The sequence below is a fragment of the Martes martes genome, assembly GCF_963455335.1.
Source record: "Martes martes genome assembly, chromosome: 4".
Taxonomy (NCBI): domain Eukaryota; kingdom Metazoa; phylum Chordata; class Mammalia; order Carnivora; family Mustelidae; genus Martes; species Martes martes.
The window spans coordinates 84,840,652-84,863,034 of NC_137891.1; the positions used below are offsets into that span (position 1 = coordinate 84,840,652).

At 40.6% G+C, this 22,383-nt stretch overlaps 1 protein-coding gene across 1 annotated transcript in view; it reads right to left on the minus strand.

Annotated features, from left to right (window-relative positions):
* The window catches only part of LOC308341913 (uncharacterized protein), a gene marked incomplete at both ends in the record, with an annotated part of 151,962 nt that overhangs the window by 75,410 nt on the left and 54,169 nt on the right, over positions 1 to 22,383 (minus strand). The gene's annotated exons all lie outside the window — the stretch shown is intronic.

A 22,383-nucleotide genomic window follows, 5' to 3' on the forward strand; every position in this document is an offset into this window, starting at 1 on the left:
GTAACTGAGGCCCTAAAAGATTAAGGAAGTTCCCCATTGTCACAAAGCAATTAGGTAAGAAGCTAGAATTCACATACATCTGCCTTCATAAACCATGGTATTTATTGCTACAACATGCCTTTTATTTCTGGACATAACACTGTCCCTGAATATCTGCCTCCTTCCCTTTCTTCAGTGCAGTAAATACAGCAAGAAAAATGGGAATAATATGTATTAAGCACATCCTGTGAGGTAGGTTATACTAGCCCTATTTTACAAGGAAACTAAGACCCAGAGGCCTAACTATTTCACCAAGGTAGTCCCATTGATAGGCAATGGAGTATCACTTGAACAGAGGCTTGTTTATTTACAGAGCCCACGCTCTTCTCACTGATCCATGTCAAGTTGCCCAATGCAGAAAGGTATCTTGATCCTGAGCCAAGCCCTAGTTGCAAACTACTACTCCCTCAAATCAGTAGTGCAGGCCCCACTGTGGCCCCACAGCACGTAAGGAAAAAGTGTTTCTACATTTGTCCATAACGGATCCCAATTTCTCCATGACCATAAACCTTAAAGCTTCCAATTTCCTCAACAAAGAAGACAAACCCCCACTAGTCCACAGACACTTCCCCAGCCCAAGCCAGGTCTTGCAGGGTCTTCCCCTGAACAGTTTGGAGGAAGCAAGGGGAGATTCTGCCCCAGACTTGGAAAGTTTCCTGCTTTCCCCCATCATTCCTGTGTTGGGTGGGCTTGTAGCACTCCATAGCTTCATCTGTGAAACGTACCATCCGTGTCTGAAACACTCCATAGCTTCATCTGTGAAACCTACTGTCCGTGAAAGTGGTGTTAGGTTGTTCCATTACCTATTCTGTGTCCCACCTCAGCTGGCACCCAGGCCTGATGTTTTATGAGGACAATGGGACAAGAATGATCTTTTACTGGGGCCATACATATCACATGGTTAGTTCATCACATTTAGTCTCCATAATAGTGTCTTAAACAAGTTTTAAAAACCTGCCAAAGCTCACATAGCTTAAAGAAGTAGACCCAGAATTTGAACCCAAATTTATTCTTCATTTTTTTTTCTGCCAAAACAGCTGTTTTTAGTGTTGAAATACAGGATGCTTTAATAATTATACCTTTTAGTGGACCAACAGACACAGTTATTAAGAAGTCCTATAACTCAGACATAGGATGGGACAACCCCACTCTATACAGAAGAAAATGCCATAGAAGGGCAATCATTTTAAGGCATGTCAACAAAACAAGATAGAGATTGTTCAAAACACAAATGAAACTCAGCCTAGTTCTGATTCTGTCATTGCCTCATAGTGCGGCCCCCATGTGTTCCGCTATCTCTACACTTTTTCTCTTCCACCATAAAATAGTCAGTGAAGTCCCTCCTGGCTATGATATTCTATGATTGTAGAGGCTTATTCTACAAAGGAAATGTATTTATACCCTCACTATCCATGGAGTCATTCCCACTAGACCATAATTTCTATGCATTTATAACTGTGGACACATTCACTGTATATCATCTGATTCCACTGGAGGACCTGGAGAACACTAACTAGACCAATGAATGAATGATTGAATGAATGAGTGTGCTTTCCAATGACAGTACACCCTAAACCAACCTCCTTCCTCCATATGGCCAAAACCTTCCTACTATTATCCAATCTGTGCACCTTGAGCCATCCATGAGCTCTGATTGGCTCACTTCCTCCTCTGTGGGGCTAGGCTGTCACTAATGGGTTTAATATCTTCAGGAAGCACTAACATCTCTGGTGAGAGGTACAGTTTCCATGAGCCACCAAAACAGGTGGGGGCTGTGCCCCACCTATTTTATAGGCTAGGAAGTTGAGGTGTGGGGAAGTCAGATGACTGGTACAAGTGCGAGTGTGAGTCACAGGGTTATTCCCAAAAGTGCCCATTTATCTCTTTGGAGACAAGCACATAGAAAGAGAGACCTATGGATTTATGCAATAATAGACTGGTAGACTCACAAGGTAATATGTAGAGAGAATCATGGATTCACGGAATACAGACACACAAATTCAGAATTATGGCATCTCTAAGGTAGAGGGGATTAAAACATATCATGGGGTCTGGCCCCTGCCTTAACACAATGCAATAGCTGATTTATCTGGACTAATGGGCTGTTCTTCTTAGGAAGACCTTCTGGTCTTTAAAAGCTCTCTATAGTCCTCTGGTTTGCTCATTTTAGGACTTACCATTTGGACAGTCAGAAAACATGTACTAGATTATTTTAAGGTCCCTAATAATAGCATCAATGCATCCTGACATGAATTACATGTTTGAAGTTGTACCTCTGAGTGCATGAACCAAACCAAGATTTCAACTCAATGGTATCCCAACTCTGACCAGGAGACCAGAGGGGGAAGTACCCAATTTGACATGTGGCTCCCTGAAGGCAGGGCCCAGGTCTCCTCACATCCTGGGAGCTGTCCTTGATCAGAGTTAGCAGGCACTCAAGGTCGAAATCTGGATCCCTCCTTTTTTGTGGAAGAGAAATAGGAGGAAGTGAGAAGCCAGATACCTGGGAGATGGAGGGCACAGGCATATTGGTATCCAGTGAGAAATCTCACTTCTGTGTCTGAGAAGACACTACAGAATTCCCCTCCTTTAGATCCCATGTCTGTGTGTGTCTCTACTCCATGCTCAGGTCTGAGATTTTGCCAGAGATCCTCTGAACCATTATTCCAGTGACAATATGGGATTCCTTCTAGATTATCAGGAGATTATACTGTAGAAACATGGAATGGAGGGCTAGCAAGGGCCTTTCCAAGCACAGAGCTTGGCCCCACTATATTGGAACTGAGGCCCACAGAGGAGGAAAGAAATTCGCTCAAGTCTACATAGCTCCGTAGGAGCAAACATTAGACAGGAATTTCTGAATTCCATCCAGGGCACATTCCATTACAACACGTGGCCACTGAACAGGCTCGTTAGGGAGCACCCTCACCTGGTCTCATCCTTGCCTCCTTTTCTGTTTCCCAAACCCACCAAAACTATCACAAGGGAAGCCAGTGAAAGTCATCAAAGAATATCATTTATGGAGCAAAGACTGTTTTCACATATGTGAGGGGAGAGTCAGAGGTTTCCCACTGTGTGCACATGTTGGTCACTGAAATATGAGAACCCCAACTCCAACCTGGATCAGAGTCTGGGCTGTGTCTGGGCCAGAAACACAAGGCAAGACAGCACTAGGACACTCTTAATTACAGAGGCCAGGGAAAATTGTTCCCTATATATCCCTCTTTCTCCTGGAATGACCCATTGGGTTTAGTTTCCTTGAACTTCTGCCAACCCTTCCATGACCCATTTATTCTCTTGCAACATATACAAGGTCACTAGTCCCTTGGGTTTATGTACCACTTTGTAGAACTATTTAATTGCCTTTGGTCTTAAGGACCACCCCCTGACATTTTCAGTAGCAACTGCCTCATATTTGCATTTTAGGATACAAAGGAATTCAGGGAGGTTTTGTGTTTCCCTAATATATTACTGCAAAAAGAATCCACTGGATCATAGTCCTTCATAGACCCCTCCCTCTCACCTACTCCATCCATTTTTCCAGTGCAAATAGTATGTTTTATCCCAACCGCCCCCCCTCCCCAGCCCCAGTCTAAGACTTCCACACAAAGGGCCAATTGCTTTTGTCTTTTCCTGTCAAAGAGTATATGCTTCTCCTCACAGGCCTGTCAATTCCTAGTTGTGTGATTTTAGGCAATCTGCTGAACCTTCTGAATCTGTTTCCTCATCTGTAAGATAGAGGTATAATTATGAGATCACACAATTCCTCTGCTAAAAGCATTCTAATAACTTCTTACTCTGTTCATGGTGAAAGCCCAGGCCTTTCCAATGGCTTTCAAAGGGATACACAGACTGGACTCATGACCCCACCACTCCCTTACTTCCCTGACTTCATGTCCCACATTGTCTCCCACTCTATCCTTTGCCACACTGGCCTCCTGGCAGTTCATCTAAAGTTCCAGTCACACTCCTGCTTCAGGGAAATTTGTTCTTGTTTTGTTTCTTCCCCACAAATGTTCCTCTCCCAGACATCCATGCAGCTAATTTGCTCACCTCCTTCAAGTCTTTGTCTAGTTATGAACTTGGAGGGCTTTGCTGGTGACCCTGTTTAAAATCATAATCCTCATCCACCTGATAGGCTCTGTCCCTCTTCCAAGCTTTATTTTTCTCCATAGAGTTTACAACCAGCCAACACATGACATATTGTAATGTACATGTTTTCTGTTTTCTCACCTTAGAATGTAAAGTCTGTTAGGTAGGAATCGTCATCTCTTTGGTTCACTGGTCAATCCACAGTGCCTTCCTCAAGCACTTGGTGCCCTCAAAATATACTCCTTGGATGAGCAAATAGTATATTTTTCCTTCTTCATTTTCTTTGTCATCTGTGTTTCTTTATTAGGATAAATTAAGTGAGGGAGAAATTTTACCTTTTTTTTTTCACTTCTGTATTCTTAAGATCTTAAACTATTCTTGGAACATAGTAGGTACTTAATACATGTCCTTTTTTATATATAAACATATAATGTATTATTAGCCCCAGGGGTACAGGTCTGTGAATCGTCAGGTTTACACACTTCACGGCACTCACCATAGTACATACCCTCCCCAATGTCCATAACCCCACCACCACCCTCTCCCTACCCCTCTCCCCCACCGGCAACCCTCAGTTTGTTTTCTGAGATTAAGAGTCTCTTATGGTTTGTCTCCCTCCCAATCCCATCTTGTTTCATTTATTCTTTTCCTACTCCCCAAATCCCCCATGTTGCATCTCCACTTCCTCATATCAGGGAGATCATATGAAAGCTGTCTTTCTCTGATTGACTTATTTCGCTAAGCATAATACCCTCCAGTTCCATCCACATCATCATAAATGGCAAGATTTCATTTTGAAATCTTTTTTTTTTTTGTGGCTGAATAGTACTCCATTGTATATATATATACCACTTCTTCTTTATCCATTCATATGTTGATGGACATCTAGGCTCTTTCCATAGTTTAGCTACTATTTAGCTACTATTACTACTATTACTACATTGCTGCTATAAACATTTGGGTGCATGTGCCCTTTCGGATCACTACATTTGTATCTTTAGGGTAAAACCCAGTAGTGCAATTGCTGGGTCATAGGGTAGCTCTATTTTCAGTTTTTTGAGGAACCTCCACACTGTTTTCCAGAGTGGATGCATCAGCTTGCATTCCCACCAATAGTGTAGGAGGGTTCCCCTTTCTCCACATCCTGCCAGCATCTATCGTTTCCTGACTTCTTAATTATAGCCATTCTGACTGGTGTGAGGTAATATCTCATTGTGGTTTTGACTTGTATTTCCCTGATGCCAAGGGATGTGGAGCACTTTTTCATGTGTCTGTTGGCCATCTGGATGTCTTCTTTTCAGGAATGTCTGTTGATGTCCTCTGCCTATTTCTTGATTGGATTATTTGTTCTTTTGGTGTTGAGTTTGATAAGCTCTTTATAGATTTTGGATATGAGCCCTTTATCTGATATGTCGCTTGCAATATCTTCCCCCATTCTGTCAGTTGTCTTTTGGTTTTGTTAACTGTTTCCTTTGCTGTGCAAAAGCTTTTGATCTTGATGAAGTCCCAATAGTTCATTTTTGCCCTTGCTTCCTTCACCTTTGGCAATGTTCCTAGGAAGAAATTGCTATGGTTGAGGTCGAAGAGGTTGCTGCCTGTGGTCTCCTCAAGGATTTTGATGGATTCCTTTCTCACATTGAGGTTCTTCATCCCTTTTGAGTCTATTTTCATGTGTTGTAAGGAAATGGTCCAGTTTCTTTTTTCCGCATGTGGCTGTCCAATTTTCCCAACACCATTTGTTGAAGAGGCTGTCTTTTTTCCGTTGGACATTCTTTCCTGCTTTGTTGAAGATAGTTGACCATAGAGTTGAGGGTCTATTTCTGGGCTCTCTATTCTGTTCCATTCATCTATGAGTCTGTTTTGTGCCAGTACCATACTGGCTTGACGATGACAGCTTTGTAATAGAGCTTGTAGTCTGGAATTGTGATGCCACCATAGATGATATTGAGGTATGTGCCCTCTATCCCTACAATTTGAAGAGTTTTGATCAAGAAAGGATGCTGTATTTTGTCAAATGCTTTTTCAGCATCTATTGAGAGTATCACATGGTTCTTGTTCTTTCTTTTATTAATGTATTATAGCACATTGATTGATTTGCAGATGTTGAACCAACCTTGCAGCCCTGGAATAAATCCCACTTGGTCGTGGAGAATAATCCTTTTAATGTACTGTCGGATCCTCTTGGCCAGTATTTTGGTGAGAATTTTTGCATCTGTGTTCATCAAGGATATTAGTCTGTATTCTCTTTTTGGATGGGATCCTTGTCTGGCTTTGGGATCAAGGTGATGCTGGCCTCATAAAATGAGTTTGGAAGTTTTCTTTCCATTTCTATTTTTTTGGAACAGTTTCATGAGAATAGGAACTAATTCTTCTTTAAATGTTTGGTAGAATTCCCCTGGGAAGCCGTCTGGCCCTGGGCTCTTTTTTGTTTGGAAATTTTTGATGACTGTTTCAATCTCCTTACTGATGATGGGTCTGCTCAGGTTTTCTATATCTTCCTGGTTCAGTTTTAGTAGCTTATATGTCTCTAAGAATGCATCCATTTCTTCCAAATTGTCAAACTTGTTGGTGTATACCTGCTCATAATTTGTTCTTATAATTGTTTGTATTTCTTTGGTGTTGGTTGTGATCTCTCCTCTTTCATTCATGATTTTATTAATTTGGGTCCTCTCTCTTTTCTTTTTGATAAGTCTGGCCAGGGTTTTATCAATCTTATTAATTCTTTCAGAGAGCCAGCTCCTACTTCGTTGGTTTGTCCTATTGTTTTTTTGGTTTCTATTTCATTGATTTCTGCTCTGATCTTTATTATTTTTCTTCTCCTGCTGCATTTAGGTTTTCTTTGTTGTTCTTTCTCCAGCTCCTTTAGGTGTAGGGTTAGGTTGTGTATTTGAGACATTTCTTGCTTCTTGAGAAAAGCTTGTACCACTATATATTTTCCTCTCAGGACTGCCTTTGCTGTGTCCACAGATTTTGAACCATTGTGTTTTCATTATCATTTGTTTCCATGAATTTTTTCAATTCTTTTTTTAATTTTCTGGTTGACCCATTCATTCTTTAGAAGAATGCTCTTTAGTCTCCACGTATTTGGGTTCTTTCCATATTTCTTCTTGTGATTGAGTTCTAACTTCAGAGCATTGTGGTCTGAAAATATGCAGGGAATGATCTCAATCTTTTGGTACCGATTGAGACCTGATTTATGACCCAGGATGTGGTCTATTCTGGAGAATGTTCCATGTGCACTAGAGAAGAATGTATATTCAGTTGCTTTGGGATGGAATGTTCTGAATATATCTGTGATGTCCATCTGGTCCAGTGTGTCATTTAAGGCCTTTATTTCCTTTTGATCTTTTGCTTAGATGATCTGTCCATTTCAGTGAGGGGAGTGTTAAAGTCCCCTACTATTATTGTATTATTGCCAATGTGTTTCTTTGATTTTGTTATTAAGTGGTTTATTTAGTTGGCTGCCCCCATATTAGGGGCATAGATATTTAAAATTGTTAGATCTTCTTGTTGGACAGACCCTTTGAGTATGATATAGTGTCCTTCCTCATCTCTTATTATAGTCTTTGGCTTAAAATCTAATTGATCTGATATAAGGATTGCCACCTCAGCTTTCTTCTGACGTCCATTAGCATGGTAAATTGTTTTCCACCCCCCTCATTTTAAGTCTGGAGGTGTCTTTGGTTCTAAAATGAGTTTCTTGTAGACAGCATATTGATGGGTTTTGTTTTTTTATCCATTCTGATACCCTGTGTCTTTTGGTGGGGGCATTTAGCCCATTAACATTCAGGGTAACTATTGAGAGATATGAATTTAGTGCCATTGTATTGCCTGTAAGATGACTATTACTGAATATTGTCTCTGTTCCTTTCTGGTCTACTCCTTTTAGTCTCACTCTTTGCTTAGAGGACCCCTTTCAATATTTCCTGTAGAGCTGGTTTGGTGTTTACAAACTCTTTTAGTTTTGTTTGTCCTGGAAGCTTTTTATCTCTCCTTCTATTTTCAATGATAGCCTAGCTGGATATAGTATTCTTGGCTGCATGTTTTTCTCGTTTAGTGCTCTGAATATATCATGCCAGTTCTTTCTGGCCTGCTGGGTCTCTGTGGATAAGTCTGCTGCCAATCTAATATTTTTACCATTGTATGTTAAAGACTTCTTGTCCCAGGCTGCTTTCAGGATTTTCTCTTTGTCACTAAGACTTGCAAATTTTACTATTAGATGACAGGGTGTGGACATATTCTTATTGATTTTGAGGAGGGTTCTCTGCACCTCCTGGATTTTGATGCTTGTTCCCTTTGCCACGTTAGGGAAATTCTCTACAATAATTCTCTCCAATATAACTTCTGCTCCCCCTCTCTCTTTCTTCTTCTTCTGGAATCCTAATTATTCTAATGTTGTTTCTTCTTATGGTATCACTTATCTCTCGAATTCTCCCCTCGTGGTCAAGTAGTTGTTTGTCTCTCTTTTGCTCAGCTTCTTTTTTCTCTGTCATTTGGTCTTCTATATGACTAATTTTCTTTTCTGCCTCATTTATCCTAGCATTAAGAGTGTCCATTTTTTTATTGCACCTCATGAATAGCTTTTTTGATTTCAACTTGGTTAGATTTTAGTTCTTTTATTTCTCCAGAAAGAGCTTTTATTTCTCAAGTCAAGGTTTCTCTAATATCTTCCATGCCTTTTTCAAGCCCAGCTAGAACCTTGAGGATCGTTACTCTGAACTCTAGATCTGACATATTACCAATGTCTATATTGTTTAGGTCCCTAGTCTTTGGTACTGCCTCTGGCTCTTGTGTGTGTGTGTGTGTGTGTGTGTGTGTGTGTGGTGAGTTTTTCCACCTTGTCATTTTATCCAGATAAGAGTATATGAACAAGAAAATAAAATACTAAAAGACCCCAGGAAAATGTGCTTTAACCAAATCAGAAGAGACCCCAGGTTGTGGGCAGAAGAAAGGGAGTAAAAAAGTTCAGAAAAAAAAATGAAAAAATGAAAACAAATAAGGAAAAAAACATAAAAAAGAAAAAAAAATATATATATATATATATTAGACTGGTGAATAGAACAGGGTCACCCACTTAATTTGGGGAGTATTTTGGTCTCTTAGAAGAAACTACTTCCTCAGATTTTAAAGAATGAAAGACATATATAAGGATAAACACAATGAAAGGATGGGATATGACTATGAAGAAGATTTTTTTTTTTAAATTTCTAAAAAGGGATTTGTTAAGATAAGTTGGTTGGGACAATAAAGAAAAAGAAAGTGGAGAGAATTTGCTCAGGCTGGAGACTAGAACAAAGCCCTGTGCTAGATTTAGGGTGTATTTTGATCTATTAGAAGAAGTTGTACCCCAAATTTTTTAGACAAAAAAACCCTATGTGGATAGAAAAAATAAAGTTAGATACAATGAAGGATAAAATATAATATAACTATATATACATATATATAATATATACATATATTATATATATATGTAATATAACTATAATAATGAAGGTTCAAAAAAATTTTTATGAAAGATATTATTAAGATAAACTAATTAAAACACATTAAAAGAGGTAAGGGTAAAAGTTTAAAAAATTAGCAGAAGAAAAAAAATTAAAAAAAGATTAATTAACTTTGCAAGACTAAAGAATCATGGGGAGAAAGCCATGAGTTCCACGCTTTTCTTTCTCCTCCTCTGGAATTCTGCTGTTCTTCTTGGTAAGTAAACTTGCTCTTGGCTGGATTTCTTGTGAAATCTGGGGGAAGGACCTATTGTAGTGATTTTCAAGTGTCTTTCCCAAGGCAGAATTGCACGGCCCTTACCAGGGACCAGGCTAAGTAATCCATCCAGGTTCGCTTTTGAGAGCTTTTGTTCCCTGAACGCTCTCTGTAGAATTCTGGAAGACTGGAATGAAAATGGCATCCTCCCAATCTCCGGCCTGGAGTTGCTGAGAGCTTGGGGCCCCACTCCTCAGTCCACCCTCAGAAAAAAGCACTCAATCACTCCCGTCTCCCTTGTCTCTGACTGCACTCTGAGCTCACCCAGCCTGTGACCAAGCTTCTCTGTCTCTGGCACACAACCCCACCTGGAGTCTCCAAACCCCACAGATCTGCAAATCCCTGAGCTCTTCCAGGGGAGTCTCCCTGGATCTTGTGGGGTCCCTGCTCACAGAGCACTGCTCTGTGCCATGGATCATGATAAGGTAACCCTGAGTTGAGAGCTCATTTCTCAGCTCTGTCTCTGTAGCTGGCTTCCCCACTCTAATACCTGTGAACTCTGTGACACTCAGACAGCCCCAATCCTTCTGTGACCCCATGGGACCTGAGGCCATACTGTCCCCACATGGGCTTCATCCAAGCTTAGCCTCTGGTGCAATGTCCCTCAGTGGAGCAGAGTCTTAAAAGTTCTGATTTTGTGATCTGTTGCTCCGCTGCTTGCAGGGAGTCAGCCCCTGCCCCTGTGGTCTATCTTCCCGTCTCTTTGGATTCACTTCTCTGCCGGTCCTACCCTTCAGAAAGCAGTAGATTTTCTGTTTCTAGAATTGCTGCTCTTCTCTTCAATCTCCTGTTGAATTTGTAGATGTTTGGAATGGTTTGATAAGCAATATACCTGATCTCCTGCTACCTGATGTCATCTCAGCCTGCTACTCCTCCGCCATCTTGACCTGCTTCCCCAATACATGTCTTTTGAATGAACACTCCAGGCAAATATTAATGTGAAACAAAACATGTGTCTAACATATGAGTAAGTACTGACTGAATATGGGTCAGTTTTGCTAGATTACTACCTATTATCCCACATCAACCATATTCAGTAATCGCAACTGCATCCAGTCCTGAGGGGTGGGGGGAAACTGAAAGGAGATGGAAAGGGTAAGATATAGGGGTTTTCTTCTAACTCAGATGAATTGCATCTGAGAAAGGCCATGACCACATCACCCCAATCCCTGGCCATCCCTACCACTCTCTTCCACCCTTTTCTCAGTCCAGATGATATGGGAAACAAAGGTAGAAGAAAAATTATTAAATTCCCTTACTACCTACAGCCCATTGACAAGTCCTTGAAACAGACAGAGTGACCTTCCTCTAGGGACTCAACTACCTTGATATTAATACTTTGCTAAATGCAAAAGGCAATCCTAGTATGACACCTGCTCCCCTCCCCATCAAGGATCCTACTTTAACATATAAAAATTCCTTTTGAAATTTCCTTTATCTCTAAACCCCCAAGATACATGTTGGCAATCATCCCCCAAGCATATGGCCCACCGATATACATCTGAAGGGTCTCATGACTAAGGTTTTATTAGACAGTAATAAATGACCTTTTCCCAACAAGAGCTAGCCCTCTCAAGGTTCTGGAAACCTTGCTTCCAAAATTCTTTAGAGACTTATGCTGTCCCTAACCCCCTCCCAACTTGACCCCAGTGCAACTCTTTCTGCCTATGGGTCCTGTCCACATGCTTTAATAAAACCACCTTTTGCACCAAAGATGTCTTAATATTTCTTTCTTGGCCATCAGCTTAGAAACCTAACATTTATTTCCTGTATCAGAGTCACAGACATGTAGTTTTGGAATGTTAGTTGAGGTCCAGGGTCAATGGCCAAGAAAGAATTCTTATCTCTGGAAGTTGGGTTACTGATAAGAATGCCTTTTCTAGTAAATTGCTGAGGGACATTCCTGTCCTGCAGTAGAGGAATGTCACACATATCCCACCCAGGAGTGGGAGTGATGTAGGATAAACATTAGGCTTTGAAGCTGATGGCAGAGAAAGAATTCTTGAGATGTCTTTGGTGAAAAAAGATGATTTTATTAAAGCATGGGAACGGGACCTGTGGGCAGAAAGAGCTGCACTGGGGTCATAAGGAGTGGCCCATTATATACTTTCAAGTTGGGAGGACATTAGGGATATTGTCAGCCTCCCCGTTATTTTGGAAAGAAAAGAACTTGAGGGTGCTAGTTATTATTAGGAAAGGACATTTATTACTGTTTAGTAAAAACTCAGTCATGAGACTCTTCAGATGTATATTTGTGGGTCATATGCTTGGAGGATGATTGCCAACATGTATCTTGTGGGGTTTAGAGATAAAGGAATTTTCCAAAGGAATATTTACATGTTCAAGTAGACTTACAGGATCCTGGGGGTTGGCCTAAGATTGTTGGTCTTAGCAAAGTATTAACATCCAGACAGTAGAGTCCCTAGAGGGACTAGGGTCACTCTGCCTATTTCAAGGACTTTTCAAAGGGCTGTAAACTCAATATTTTTTCTTCTACCTTTGTTTACCACATGGGGGGGTAGGTTGTGGTTGCAGTGTGTCAATTTATCCTTTGTGCTCATCTTACCTTCTGCTCCCTCATCAAAAGCAGCCCCCAGAACTGCAACCACAACATTCTCTGGAGCTGACACTACAGCAGGAAGACATTAGGGTGCACTTTTGGGCACATGTAGGGTTGAAACACTTTGGCAGTCACTTGTCAGGGGGTTGGCTCTGCTGCTGTTCTGCTGTCAGGATATTTTGGTGGGATTTCACCAAAACTGAGTGAGAAAAAAACATACCCAGAATTCGACCTCCAGAGCCATTAAATTCCTCCCTATTTTTGAAATCCTTACTCAGGGTTGGAGAGGGATATCTAAAATATGTGCACATTTTCTTTATCCATTCACCAGTTAATAGACCCTTGGGCTGTTTTATCTATATCTATCATCTATCTATCATCATCATCATCTATCTCTCATTTATCTATATATAATGGAATATTACTCAGCCATAAAAAATAATGAAATCTTGCCATTCACAATGACATGGAAGGAACTGGAGAGTATAATGCTACATGAAATAAATCCACAAGGGAAAGACAAATACCATATGATTTGACTCATATGTGGAATTTAAGAAACAAATGAGCAAAGGGAAAAAATAAAAGAAAGAGAGAGGCAAACCAAGAAGCAGATTCTTAATTATAGAAAACAAACTAATGGTTACCAGAGGTTAGCTGGGTGGAAGGATGGGTGAAATAGGGATGGGGATTAAGCAGGGCATTTGTGATGTGCACTAGGTGATGTATGGAAGTGTTGAAACACTATATGTATGCCTGAAATTAATATTTCACTGTATGTTAACTAACTGGAATTTAAATAAAAACTTAAAAGACATAAGTATGTAAACAGGTGTTGAAGCATATGGTAATAGCCCTATTGTTAGCTAACTGAAACTACACTGGGTACAACTTGTCATTCAAGTAACATCTTCATTCATTAAGATACATTTGTAAACTTATGTGTAGAAGCATGTGGGAATACACTTATGCTAAACTTATTAAAACTGCACTGTGGGAGTGTCTGGGTGGCTCAGTGGGTTAAGCCTCTGCCTTCGGCTCAGGTCATGATCTCAGGTCATGATCTCCAGGGATTGAGCCTCACATTGGGCTCTCTGTTCAGCGGGGAGCCTGCTTCCCCTGCTCTCTCTGCCTGCCTCTGCCTACTTGTGATCTCTCTCTCTCTCTCTCTGTCAAATAAATAAAAATAATAAAATCTTAAAAAATGCACTGTGTACAAAATAAAATAAAATATGTGCATAGACAGAAACCTATGTGAGACAGTGAATGTGTCTTCTTTACTTTTATAGCTGCTGAGTGCTCCACAGTTCTTGATTCTTAAGTGGTTATTAACAGCTGCTGAACTAATATATCCAAGAAAGACCCAAAATGCTAGAGTGAAATGGATATCTGGAATGGATACTCATGTCCTTTCAAAACCATGTTGAGTCTATTGAAGTTCTACAACTTGAATCTATCTACAAATGTTTTCCAGAAATTTCTAGAAGAGCTGTTATCTCCTGATATAGATATAGATAGATATAGATAAATAATTTAGGATCCACATAATTTAGGATCCACACAATCAGGGACAAACTTCCTTCAGAGAAACAGGCTCATGATTAGCAGGCCAGCCACTGCAGGACTGTAGTAGTTCTAGGTCATATGCCACCTCCCTGTCTGACCACAGGGACACTTCCCAGGCGGTTCCTGTTTGGTCCAGAGCAAACGTCAGTCCCAACTTTCTGTCCTTGCCCATCATTTTATCCTTCTCCTTCATGCTCCTTTCCACTCCCCTCCCAGACTGATCTTCCACCTCCATCTCCATCCTGAGATGTCAGATCCATGTCACATCCAGAGGTGTCCCCTCTGAGTCCCATAAAAATACTCACTATGGTCCTAGACAGTCACAGACACATCCTTGAATAGCCTCAGCCTATGAGGTGCAGGGACTTTTATGTGGGCTCTAGGACTGGGCTTTAGGTGAGCCATGCTTCTGGAAGGAGCAGAACATGGTTCTTGCACAAGCAAAGCACATGCAGGTTCTTCCTGACATTCCCCTGCCCCTCAGTTCTTTCCACACTGAGCTGGGAGAGAGAACTCCCAGCCTGCCCACTTGGAGTCAGGGCTTTGGGGGAGCAGTTGTATATGTAGCATTTTATAAATCATACTCTTTCCCTTGGGGAGACCAAGTTGCCTCCAGATAGCAGTCTCTGAAATTTCTTTTTTAAGGAAGTTAACAAATGCCCATCTTCCCAACCTCTGTCTTAAAGTCACCCTTGTCTGTCTTTGAGAAATTCTGAAAAATAGATTTATAAAATTCAACGTTAGATCTCAATAAAAAGATCTTAGAAAATTCAGAGGAGGAGCGCCTGGGTGGTTCAGTGGGTTAAAGCCTTTGCCTTCGGCTCAGGTCATTATCTCAGGGTCCTGATATCGAGCCCTGCATCGGGCTCTCTGCTCAGCGGGGAGCCTGCTTCCTCCTCTCTCTCTGCCTGTTTCTCTGACTAATTGTGATCTCTGTCTGTCAAATAAATAAATAAAATCTTTAAAAAAAAGAAAAGAAAATTCAGAGGAAAAAGATTGTATGATGATGAACACAATTGGTTGCAAGTGAAGAAATCACAATGTGCCAATTACTATTATAAATTAGTTTTGTGCTAAAATTCTAATAAACTAGGTAGTATAGAAACATGTATGTGTTATGTATATATATGTAAAAAAGGATGACACAAAACTGTCATCATTTGCAAATAATATGATTATAGATTCAGAAAGTAAAATAAAATAATTGATCTGAAAATGGTTAGAATTAGTAAGAAAATTCTCTAAGTTGGCCACATACTATAAATAAGCAAACTCTGGGTTAGAACATTGACTCTTAGTTCGTATTCTAAAATTCAACAGAACTTCAGAATTTGAAGACTTTAATTTTTGTGTTATTTGCAATCATAAACATACACACAAACTCCAGAACAGGGTAGAATAATAAAATGTTAATGAAGTAAGAAGCAGTCATGGCATAGGAAGTAATATCACAGCGACTCGTGGGGTTGCCATTTTGCCCCTGCATTTCTGGCTCTGCCCACCCATGGTCTGTGCCCCTGCCCTGACAGATGCATCTGTACTTTTGCTCCCATCATCTAAAGTAGCTCTGGCTTGAAGATGGAATGGATCTTGCATTTGCTTTACACTACAATAGAAGATGTCCACTGAATTAAAGATCTCATTGTAACAGTTTCCAAGGATTCCAGCTCTGAGAAGGAACTTCAATAAAATACAACAAAATACAACTTTGATCACACAATTTGAGTTTTATTGTTGAATAGGGTTAAAAGACCAAGAGCAAATCTGGTTCCATCCTAACCTTTGGGGATGATAAATCCACTGAGAATATCAGTTAGAAAACTTCCTTGGTCTACATAAAGTATGATGCACTTAGGAGGTGGGGACCAAAAGGTCAAAGAAGAAAAAAAAAGCATCTGGCTGGGAAAGGCCAAGGAATAGCTGGCTCTTCTTTCTTTGCTTTTCAGTGGTCCTCAGGACTCTTGTCACAGCAGACCCCAGAGCTGTGGCAGCAACTGGAGCCCCCAAGGACTCACACTCATAGTTGTCATGGTTTGGTGCTGGCTCTGATGGAAGAGATGCAACCTGTGGTGACCCAGGCAGCAGCTGCCACCCCCAGAGATGAAGCCACAGCTGGAAGAGACTGGAGAGGGCCATGAGGCTGGGCACTGGGGTGGGGTACAATTTGGAGGGAGTGGGCACTACTGCTAGCTCTGCTGGCGGGACATCTATAGAGCAGGAGTTCAATGCAGCTGAGAGAGAACACAAAATATTTTCATGTGCATTAAGCTTTATGTAGCATTACTTCCAGTCCACTTTTGTATCTTTCCACCGAAAAAATAATGAGTTAAACTTAGAAAAGATTTAAGAAGTCAACCTGCATTTTTCAGTAAGCTTTATGTTGATCTATGTACTAAAAAAAGTTACTTCATTCTACTTGCCAGATGAATTCTGCGTCTGCAGGAAATTCAAAAGTAGGAGTGGTGCCAAGTCTTTCCAGACTTGCATGGGGACCTGGTGCCAGGTAGAACAGGGCAATCTTCAGATACAGGTCCTTGGGAAGCCAGACCCAGGACAGGCTTGACACAGACTCAAGTACAGCTACTCTTCTCCATCCAGTAAGAGTGCCAGTTTCAGATGAGGTAGATGACAAATGTCATCTAGAAACATCACCTTTCTACATCCCTATGTCAGAATGCTAATTTTACTGCAAATATAAATAAAACAAATCCATTTTGCATGTTTCTTCACATATCCCCTTCTTGTGGTTGCCTGATGGTTCCACTCATTCCTCCTCTGAAAACTCATCAGCTGTATCTCTACCCTTGCCCAGAGCCTGTCCTGGGTTTCCAAAAACATTCACCTGAACACAGACAAGTGGGCAGGCTTCGGGATAGTTGGAGGGGGTGAGGAGCCAGTTCCAGGGACATTGTTTATAGAAGAGGCAGGCCTGGGCCCGCCTCTTCTATAAAGCTCACCCAGATGAGCTGGGACCCTGGATGAGGCCGGTGGCAGCACCACACTACTGAGTGTGTGCGGGATTGTCCCTGACATTTGCCTGCTCTCCCATAGTCCTTCATCCACCTGCCTGAGGCCATGGGGTCTTCAGGTGCCCAGTGCTGGGGTCAGGGTTCCTGACTGGGCATTTCTCATGACAGAATCCCAGCATCTGAGCCTGAGACCAGGATCTCTTTGCTTGGGTCACCATAATCCTTTGTCTAGTATTACATAGCATGGCATGAGACTAGCAGCTCTGATCTGGGTCATCTGAAAACATAAAGCAAATGCATAGCCATGCAGTGACAAAGTGTTATATAAGGAGAACACAGTGCCATGTCTCTGAGTAGACTCTCTTGAATTAAGACTCAAAACTATCCTAAGATAATTGGCAATAATGTATATGTGTTGGCAAAACAATAAAACTCAGTTATTGAGTTGAAGGGTCCCTAACCATGAAAATGTTATAGTAGATGTTCTCAGAAAAATAGGAAAATGCTAAAGTCAGTTAAATTTAGACCCAGGAGACTTTTGGGCTGGTTACTCTGAAGACTTATCTCCTCCTAAACTTCTGTCTTTAATCCCCCTCTGCTCATCCTCTTCAGCCTGATTTTCTGAATGGTGCTTTTTTCCCTCTGAGGGGTGGATCAGGGCCTCCCTCCTGCATCAGTACCCAGTGCAGGGTGGAGAGGAGAAGGGAACAGTAACCCTGAGCTCTGCACTGCCACTGTTTTCCCTTATTGATAAGGCCAGGTCAGGATGGCTACCTCCAGGGAACCCCTCAGTATGTCCAAATGCCACAGTGAGTCAGCCTCTTAGTTTTGCTTTCTGGGAACCCCAGCCTGGGTGCCTTGCCCACATTTCCCTCAGATTCATCTCAGAGCACTTGGCTTTTGCTACTGTTAGAGCCCATGGCAGTGGCACAGTGGGTATAAATGTATGACTTTTTATGTTGAAAAGTGTGTTATATAAGAAGAACACATTTGTGACTCTTCCAAGTATATTGAAGCACAGCTGGTGAGATTGTCGTTCTGCTCCTAGATACCCTGGGTTCCAAAGATTTTTCTAGAAGACCATACTCTAGAAGAGAAAAAAAGTGGCAGATAATAATGGTTAGGTGCCCAGACCTTGGAACAAGACTGCTTGGGTTGGATTCTATACAATGCAACAGATGTGTGGCCTTGAGTTAATTACTTAACTTCTCTGTTCCTCAGTTTCTACCTTGCTTTTCTTTGCATGACAGCTATTCATTTTTGTTGATTTCATAAGCTGCTATTTTGTTAACTCTTTTTATTGTTTGGCAGCAATCCCATTGATCTTTTTGGGTTTTCTAGATATATTATTTCTTTAGCAAATAGAATTAATCTTACCTCTTTCTTTCAAATTCTTATTATGTCTCTAATATTTTCTCTTGTTTAATTTCATTGGCTAATATCTTAAATACAATGTTGACAGATATTGGACACAGTGAGCATATTTTTTCTATATCTAATGGAAAAGCCTCTATATTTCCTCCCATTCCACTCTGGATTTTGGCTTGAGTTTTATGTATTTAAGGCAAGATTTTTTTTTTTTTTTAACTTACAAGTAAAAGGTGTAGAGGCTGCTTTTAGGCAAATAGGCTTGTACAATAAAATATAGAAAGGACCCACAGAGACCCCCTGTCTGAGTACAGACAGGCCCGTCAGGTGAGCCATCTCAAATATCCGCAGGCCCTGACTGACCAATGAGCTTCTTACAACTAGGCACAGTTACCAAAAGAGGAAAAACTCCATAGGTTGCCAAAACTCCTCACTTTCCCCATGTAAAAACAGCACCACCACCCTCCCATGACTGCCGACCATTTCTCCTCTGCTGCCCTGCCTGCTGCTCCCTTGCAGTTTATTTAATAAACTTCTATCTCCTTTATTCTACTGCAGGCGTTTCCTTTCACTGTCTGTGCCACCTGCTTCCACCTGATTGAGTCACCTCACATTTGGGGGCCACATTTAGATAACATAAAATGGTCTTTTCATTTTCTTATTTTCTAAATATTCTATGACTTATTTCTTTATAATTAAAGAATGTTTTCTATATTCTTTGTACGATGGGACTTTGTTAAAGTTATCTTCGTACACTTATAATGGTCTTCTTTGTGAAAGTTTCATGGACATTTGAAGATTAGCTGTATTCTCAATTGTCAGTTTGGTGTGTATATTAGATCTACCTTATTAAGTTTAGATTCTCTATATTCTTTCATGGGCTGCTCCTTCTCCTCAGGTATGCTGTAATTTCATGCTCTATACAAGTTTCTGTATATTAATTGACATATATAGTTATAACATTTTTCAGTGTTAATTATTTCTCTTAGCACAATAAAGGGTCTTTGTCTTCAAAACACTTTAAAACTTGAATTATACCTTGTCAAATACTCAGATGACAACCCTTATTTTCTTATTGTTTACATTTACCTGGTGTACATTCATCTGGCCCTTTATTTTCTACTTTCTGAATTACTTGGTTTGATTTTTATTTTATTTTATTTTATATTTTATTTTATTTTTAAACTTTATTTTATTTTTTCAGTATTCCAAGATTCATTGTTTATGCCTCACACCCAGTGCTCCATGCAATACATGCCCTTCTTAATACTCACCACCAGGCTCATCTACCCCCCAACTCCCCACTTCAAAACCTATAGTTTGTTTCTCAGAGTCCACAGTCTCTCATGGTTCATCTCCCCTTTCGATATCCCCCAACTCTCTTCTTGATTTTAGATGTATATCCCGAATACAGCACAGAGCTGATTTTTTCTTTGCAAGCCAATGTAAATTGTTAAATTATTTTCCAGCTGAATTGGCTTGCACTTATTCTTATGATATGGTGACATACTGCTACTAGGTCAGGCACATTATTTTATGGAAATCTTTATTATTATTATTATTTTTGTCCCTATTGCCTTCACTCTTGATTATGTCTTTGATCTGACAACTTACTCTCAGTCCATTTGCTAGAGCTTCCTCTGACATGATTCAACAGGCCACAGGTCATCTCATTACTTCGTTAGGAAGAGCTCATCAAGTCAAAATCACTGTATTCTTGCAAGTTTAACACTGTTTATTGCCTTTCTAGTTGAAGGAGAGCTGGACTGAATCTAAATTCCTTGGTTCACACTTTGTCCCTGTCTTGTAGGTAGAATGAAATACCATTGCCTTCTAGCACCAGAAATTGCTGTGGGGGATCCTTGGTAATGACCAGAATTCTTTGAATGAGCGTTGTATGTTGAGCATTAGAGAGTCACCCTGTTTCCTCAGGTCAGAGTCCCATAGAGAACTCAGGAGATTCCTGTATCCTGGAATCAGGAGTCTTTTGCTCAAGTTACTTTTATGCTAAAAAATCAGAGGTGTCCTGGCCCCTTAACTTACTCCTGGGGGAAATGTCTCTACCCATGGGAGAGTTCAGTGGCTGCATTGAGACCCCACAGCTTCTAAGTTATTCTACCTCTCAGCTCCTCCTTGTTCCCACTTTGCTTGCTCTACTTGGCCCTTCTCTGGGTCGCTTAGACTCTACGTCCTTCTTCTTCAGTCCTTGAGGACTGCCAGCAACATGGGTCCTATACCTGCTAGCCAGAACAGTGGAAGAAGAGGGAGGAGTAAACAGTGATGTTGAGCACTCTGTGTTCATAGTTTGCCTCCTCCCCACACCAGACTCTTGGTTGATGTTGATAATATAGAGGTTCTAAAATTAAGGAAGAAGAGAGAATGAATACAACCAAATAGCTTGGGACAACTAAATAGTTTTGATTACAGTATGACTTTCTAGGAAAGAATGTTGGGATCACTGGACATCTAGAAACAGTGTTCTGGATGTGCTGCCTTGTATCTGACAGATCTCACCTGGGATCTTCATCACAAAAAGTGAGGAAACTCATATTTACGATGCCACCTCCATGGATCCGGACATGAGGAGATCCCAATATCCTGGGGTGAGGGTAGAAAAGTTGATTTAACAATCAATCACCTTAAGAGTTTCCAAGGGTGTGGCTCTGAAAGGGGTATGCACTGCATTTTGGGGGTGGGGTAGGACACTTTGAGATGGCAAACCACTCACTTGGCCATGTCTATAATTGAAGAAAACTATGAAAATAGTGGAGCTTTAAGAAAATTCAATCAAAGGGCTCACTGAGCTGGTGGACACCCTTTGCCATGCCTTTGTTCTTCTTTTTTGCCCAAGTCCCAGACCAGACATCACAGGTGGAGTCCCAGAATGACAGTAATGTTGGTGCTCTAGCAGTTTTACAGAGAGAAACTGGAACTAAGTGTAGAGGAGGAGAAAGGGAAGAGGAGCCAGATCTTTGATGATATCATGGAGATACCAAATAGCTCTTGACTACACTCCTCCAAGTGTTCAGCATGAGATATAAAATTAACCCTCTAGTTTATAGAAGAACTGTTATTTCAGGCTTCTTTACTAAAAGCCAAACTAAATTTCTAACAATTTACTAAAAGCCAAATTAATTTCTATTATACAAACATAAAAATAAGATATGCTACAATGTGGAAATGCCTGAGCTTATACTATATATATATATATATATATGTATATATATATATATATGAAAGAGGCAGATAAATAAAGGAGCTTCTCATCACAAAAGCATCTCAAGAAGACCTAAGTCACATTGAAGAGGCAGGCTTCTGTCTCTTAAGAGAGAAGTAACTTTAAGTGGACATGGTATCCAGCTCCTTTTAGACCTTCTCTGACCTCAGACAACCTTGGACTTCTCGTAAAGTGCTCGGGTACACAATCTGTATTGGAACTGTTGAAAGACCTGTCTTCCCCATTGGTCTAAAAGCTTCATATTCAATTCACAATGCCTGTCTCATATAAGGTTCCCAGTGCATTTTTGGTTAATAGACAAATAATAAAGAAATGAAAGAACTTTTATAGTGATTATTGGGAAGCAAGTTATGCAAATTAGATATTAACTTACAAGTTTGTCGATGCTGCAGCTACTGATGATTATGGTGACAGTGTGGTTGGTGACAGCCCTGACCAAAATCTCTTAGCGAGCCAAGCCTACTCTTGCTCCCACAGTTGTTGCTGTCACCTGGTGGTGGTGAAGGGCATGTTCACTGGAAGTCATAACTTTTCAATAATATGAGGTCTTTCTCTGGCCCTCTCCTCAGATTCCTTGAATTAAGATGTCAGTGTTTGTGTATCTCTTCTCTAAATGCTGGACATTTAGATTGTTTCTGATTTTTCCTTAACTATAAAATGCTGCTGTAGACCTGATTTCATTAGTGTCTTTGTGGACATATGCAAATATTTGACTAGTTAAGGAACCAAATTTAAAATTGTTGAGATAGAGAGTGTGTCATTTTTCTGTTGGAATAGTTATGGAAAATTTA